Below are 6,847 nucleotides of genomic sequence, written 5' to 3' on the forward strand. Positions count from 1 at the left end.
TCGTTCCGCCAGAGCTCACATCCCTTGCCCTGTGACTGGAGCGAAGCCCACTCACTGGCTTCTTCCCGCCTCCAGCCCTTGTTCGACACTTTATGTCTGCTACCGGTTGGCACTAGACCATGAAGGGAACCCAACTGAACAACCTTGTTGGCATAACCACCGGCGGTGGCAATGCCCCTGATCGTGTCATCCGAACTGTAAAGACAGTTCGTCAGGTTGTTCATTGCGGCCACTGGCACCTCCTTTGCCAGCCTTGGGATCCCTAAGCCTCCGTCCCTTCCTGAGCAGTAAAGCACATGAGAGGTAGCGTTGTCACTCAAGTGTGTCCACCTCCTGACATACTTTCGTATCAGCGTGTCCATCTCCAACAACACTCCTTTGCCTGGAATGCTAAGAGCAAGAGAAAACTTAACCCTTGGAATGGCATACGAGGTTAGAATCTCCAATTTCTGTCTTGGTTTCAGCAATGCTCTTTGAATCTTAACGTACCAAACACTCAATTTCTCAAGTGGCTTCGTCATGCGTAGGCCAATCCAGGGATCAACGTAAGCACCGAGATACTTTGTACACTCACCCGGTTCCAGCCAAGGGATGGCATTCCCGTTGACTTCGATCGGTTCGCAGTCGTTAACTGCATAAGACCCGCTTCCCGCAGGACTGATGGTAAATGCACAACATTTCCCAATGTTCAGCTTCATCCCGGTTGCTTCCGTGAACTTGACGACCAGCCCCAAATTGTGTTCCAGGCCCACCTTGTCTTTAGCAATAGTTGCCGCATCGTCAGCGTACGCCAACGTGGACACCTCGATCCCCTCCTCGAATCTGAAGGCATCGCCCTCTTCCTCTAGTAGGCAGAATAGTGGGTCCATAGCAATGTGGAACAGAATCGGCGACAAAGGGTCACCCTGTTTAACACCTCGACTCATCGGTATTGGACCTGTCTCACCCTTTGGGGTTTTGAAGTACGTTGTGACACCAGTGTACATCCCCTCAACCAGTCCAACAAAGTGGGAATTCACTCCCAAGCGTTCAAGCCCCTTACGAAGGTGCTTATGTGAGACGGTATCGAACGCTTTAGCCAGGTCAAGCAGAGCTACAGCCACGGGTTTGCCCGTCTTCTTAGCTGCTTGAATAACGGAATCCAAGCACTGGACATTATCATCAGCGCACCCGCCTCCCGAGATAAACCCTCTCTGTCTCGGATTGATGGTAACAGCTTTTTCGAGGCGGGAAGCCAACATCTTTGTGAATAGTCTGAGGATGACCGAGGAAATTGTTAGTGGCCTCCAATTCCCTAAGTCGTCCGAATCCCCAGACTTCGGTAGCAGGATGCTGCGACATCGTTCCAAGTGTTTACTAACTCTCCCCGTGAGAAGGAATATGTTCAGTAACGGGGTAATAGCCGAATTACCGCGCAGCGCCGAAACTGTAACACGATCTGGCCCACAAGCACTATCACGCTTCATCTTGGCCAGAGCCCTCTTCACCTCGCAACGTGAGAAAGGTTTCAACAAGGAAGAATTGTCGGCCCCCTTCGGAGGAGGGGGGAACTGAGATAGATCAACGTCTTGGCTGGTGCCCCCAAATCGCTCACGGTAAGACGCTTCGATCTCCTTTACGTCTATGGGGCACGAGTTGTCCTTCTCGCCATCAAGGATTTCGGTGGCCAGGATCTTACGATTACGATCGTATAGCTGTTGGGTGCGTCTGTATTTCTGCGCACCCACTTGACTCCTGCCTCTGGGATTCCTACCCTTGCCCTTCTTCGAAATGGGCTTTTTCCTATCATTGGCGGTTAAGGCTTCCGTGAGCTTCACAACCAGTGTGTCGACCTTGGTGTCAGTCTCAATGCCTTCAATACATTCCACTAGAATTTCGACAGCTTCCAGACAGAGGGAATCGCCTTTCGACAAATCCTCCTCCTTCAGCCATCTGGAGAACAGGGAGCCATTCGCAGTACTTTCTATTTCGACTGGAGGGGGTGGTAGCAAGATCTGTGCAGGCGCTCTCCGGATAACCCGAGGCACCACGTGGCACCTTCTGCACTGCCGTTTTCCATGGCATGTCTATCTGTATCCGCTTGTTGATACTCCTTTCCCCCTTGTGCCTCTCGCAGAGAACCTGCAGAAACGCAATATCTTCAGCCGACCAAGCACCGTTTTTGGCTTTAGCTGCTACCCGTGAGGCGCGCTTCGCCTCCGCTTCGATCAATCTGGTCCCTATCCTCTTCTTATTCCGTAACAGAGGATGCTCGTGACGCTCGTGTTGGCTCACCCCTGACTTGGAAGAGAAAGTCCTTTTACAGACTTCACACTCCAGGGCACTACCAGCACCCTGAGTCACTACCAACGGAGTCTCCCGACAGCCTCGGCACGTTGCATAGTGAATTATGCCGCCATGCGCGGTTGGCTTTCGCTTTCCGCATGAGTCGCATTCAAAACTGATGGACTTGAGTTCGTATATCTCGACATGACGTTCCAATCGCTGTGGGCTCTCGCACCAGCAGTAACACCACGCGCATTTCGTTAGGCCAAAGGGGATCCGGACGGATTGTATATGGTCACTCAGGATTTCTCCCGTGACCTCAACGGTCGGAATATTCTCGACCGGGATCTGATCTCCAACCGCTTGATTTAACCGGTGGTGGTCCTCGTTGATAACACCGGCATCCCGCACTACAGTTTCACATGCCGTAACCCTCGAATCCATGTTAATTGCAGCTGGAATTCCGTCATTTCCATGTTGCGTTTTCCTCTTAACCTGGCGGGAAGGTGGAATATCGACGAGTACTGGGAATTGACCGTCGGTGGCCTTTCTTTTCCCAGGCTTTAACAGTCGTGGTTGAGTACTGGCCTTCTCCTGAGGCGCAAACCACGCTGTTATAGGGGTCGTACTACCCTTCGTAGTTTTGGTTATGGTCGCCCGGCGACGGTTCATGTCGGTAACGCCGGTCTCCTGTACCACAGGACTAGTTCCGTTTGTTCCGAGTTTTATCCTCCTAGCCTTTCGGGAAGGTGGATTACCGGCATGAACTGGCAAATCTCCGAGATCGTCCTCGGCTTTCCTTTTACCAGACTTTTCCGCGGACGGTTTCCCACACGATAATTTTTGCCCAGCTTCCTTGCCACCCGATACTGGACTACTAATCAACGTCTGAGGCCGCGAAACACCCGCCGTGAGTGTCGCTCTACAAATTGTAGTTTGGGGGCTCTCACTCTTACGGATGTCACGTGCCGGATCGCCCTGAACGACACACATGCTCCTGTTGGAGTAGCTTGTGACCGAGTAGTAGCCCTCCTCCATAGACTGACTAGCCGGGGGATTACCACCAAGAACATACTCCTCAGAGTAACCTCAGAGGCACGTTTCCCCAACGGTTTGCGAAGTTTAATTAAAGACGTCATCATGAGTTTTGTGAGCCTTTCGACCCAGTAAGTACCTATTAGCTCACACACCCTGCACCCAAGAGTGTGCTACCCCGACTCTCACGTGAGCCTGTACAAGAGCCCTTTGGCACTCCCATATGGTCTGGACGTTGGTACTTAAGAGAGTCATAGTTACTCCCGCCGTTTACCCGCGCTTTTTTTAATTTCTTCACTTTGACATTCAGAGCACTGGGCAGAAATCACATTGCGTCAACACCGGGTGACGGCCATCGCAATGCTTTGTTTTAATTAGACAGTCGGATTCCCCTGGTCCGTACCAGTTCTGAGTTGGCTGTTGAATGCCAGCCGACACGGACGACGCACGGGGTGCCGCCGCATAGCTGAGGCAGTCCAATCATTGGCAGACGACCGAGTTCTCGATCGGGGTGTCGTCCTCACTGCGATCTCCTGGCACTTAGCCTTTGACAAGGAGATGTGTCCGCTACAGATGGGCACATCCCCACATTCTCAGGGTTTCGTTCGTTCGCTCGCAGGCGGTCGTGCTATTCGTTTTTGGCAGCGACGAGCCGGGATGGGACACCTAAAAAAGTAAAGTTGAAGTTAAAGTAAAGTTAAAGTAAAGGGACACCTAAAAAAGTAAAGTTAAAGTTAAAGTAAAGTAAAGTGTAAAAAATTAATAAATAAATAAATAAAATAAATAAACACATAACCATGTCATTAATGTAAAGCTCTTTAAACTAAAAAGTGAACTCTTATTTTCCAACTATTTGCTATTTTCTTAACACGAAATTCATACTCAACATTAGCGGAATCCCTATGGTGGTTCGTGTTTTTTTCTTTTTCCCCGTCAATAGCCGAATGAGAGAATGACAATGTTACAATCATTAATACAATTCATATTAATTTTTTGCATTAAATGTCAATACCAACTGAAAACATTTTGAATTCACTAGAAACATATATAACGTAACTAAATTTAATAACTTTTAACCTGTAATAAAAATGTCTGAAGCGACCTATTTTGTATGCTATAATTTATATGTGAAGCGGTTGGTGTATGAATATTTAACTACGAACTGTGGATGGGCGCCATTTTTGTATGTATTATTACTGTCCAGATTTACCAATTACGACGTTGAAATTACAGTTATAAAATTTTGAGTGCGTGATAATTCCATGTGTGTTGAAAGATTTGACACGGAGAAAGTGGTTTCAATGTTTCCGGAAATGGATGAAACAGGTGTGTCGCGACTTTCTGTGTTTACTGGCCTTGTAATTGTGGAAGTGGCAACAGGATGGTTTTGGCATGTGTGACTTCAAGTGGTGCGACACAAGTATTCGTGAGATTTGACAGTGCCATGCTCATGTTTCGTTTTTGGAAAGTGGAACATTCTCAGTTGTAGCTTCGAATTGATGCTTCGTTCCTGTGTCCCGACATGTACATGATATGCCTAGTTTCAAAACCCGACTCGTTTAAAGATTGCATCGCAGTGGCGCGCAAACTTAGAAACTATGTGTTGTGTACGTCATATTACAATGCCGTTGAATGCGCGTTACTGCTAATGGTTGGCATGAACTGACTGAATTTTGTTTTTGAAATCGCTTTTGTAAAATAGCAAATTCCATTGGAATTATATACTCTTTTTGGATCGGCAAAATAGATTTTTTTAGCTGGGATTTTGAATTCACCATAGGAGAAGCCATGTGTTTAGGGAAGTGACGTCACGTATCAGCATGCGCGCGCATCTGGTAGTTGGGCAGAAGTCTATCATAATGGATATTAGTAACAAAGCGAACTAGCGTAGCGTGAATAGCAAAGAATGGCCAAAACGTGCTTAAATTACCGCTTGTAGCACGGGAGCGCTATTCTACATAGCTCATGTATGGAGGAGATACATGTACTCTTTCCACCCATAAAATTTGACGACTTACCGAGTTCAAAACTATAGCAAACTTCCTTTTTTTTCTTTTTCTTTTCACCTGAATAAATATTTTTAGTCCATGTATTTTTAAAGCGTCTGGTCCATATTTCAAGTAAAGCATTACAAACGAGCGCGCACACACACACACACACACATAAAAATAATAAAATAAAACAAGTATGCCTATATTTTTTATTTAAAACGGTTTAAAAGAAATAATTGGCTAACACTTTGTTAAAGAAAATTATTTCTTGAAACAATTTTAAATAACCCATATCCACATCACACTTGTCTACTGGTTCATTTGTAAGGCTTTTCATCAACAATAAATTAGAAAACTTTACAAAGACTTTAAAACTATTAATTTTATCAAGTCCATTTTCATTCCTTAAACTTGATGATATCGGAGACATATTAACACATTGTATTAAAATGGAGGAACCTAAATTTAGTTTCCATACATGTTCCATGACCCCCCTGCGCGTGCTGTAACCTCACCGTGGTGCAGGGGTGTAACATTCTCTTTGATAATGGCCAATACAGCACAAATTGAATTTTAGAGTAAAATTCGGTGTCCGTAAAATTCTGTAATATTTGTATTTGTATTTTTGCACAGTTCTTTACACTGTTTTTGTTTAAACCTTGAATTTTTATATTGATGTTGATCATCACTTTATTTATTTGCATTACCATAGTTTGACACCCAATAGCCGATGTATTTTTCGTGCTGGGGTGTCGTTAAACATTCCCCTGCGTGTGCTGTAACCTCACCGTGGTGCAGGGGTGTAACATTCTCTTTGAGAATGGCCAATACAGCACAAAATTGAAGTTTTGAGTGAAATTCGGTGTCCGTAAAATTCTGTGATATTTGTGTTTTTGCACTGTTTTTGAATGTTTATATTGATGTTGGTCGTCACTTTGTTTATTTGCATTACCATAGTTTGACACCCAATAGCCGATGTATTTTTCGTGCTGGGGTGTCGTTAAACATTCATTCATTCATTCATTCATTCATGTTGCATGACCACACATACATTGCTCCCTCTAGCTACGGCGTCCCTTTTTAAATATTAGTTCAGAACTTAGCCTTTTAAACCGGATACATCTCAAATTTACTTGGTCCCTCACCTTTGGAACCTTTGCGGTTCCATCTAAACATTTTGTAGCATTATTTTGTGTGTATATATATATATATATACATACATACATACATACATACATACACACACACACAGAGAGAGAGAGAGAGAGAGAGAGAGAGAGAGAGAGAGAGAGAGAGAGAGAGAGAGAGAGAGAGAGAGAGAGAGAGAGAGAGAGAGAGAGAGAGAGAGAGAGAGAGAGAGAGAGAGAGAGAGAGAGAGAGAGAGAGAGAGAGAGAGAGGAATATGGTGTGCATGCGATTGGTGGAGGTGTGACCCTCTGCACAACCCCAACCACACAATGTTTATAGGTTATTTGGTTTATATGTTGATATATGCACAAGTTCCGTAGCGTGTTATATTATGCGAATTAAGGCGCGCAATGTCGTTGAGCGGCATA

This window comes from Gigantopelta aegis, chromosome 9 (genome assembly GCF_016097555.1).
Source record: "Gigantopelta aegis isolate Gae_Host chromosome 9, Gae_host_genome, whole genome shotgun sequence".
In the NCBI taxonomy this organism is placed as follows: Eukaryota; Metazoa; Mollusca; class Gastropoda; order Neomphalida; family Peltospiridae; genus Gigantopelta; species Gigantopelta aegis.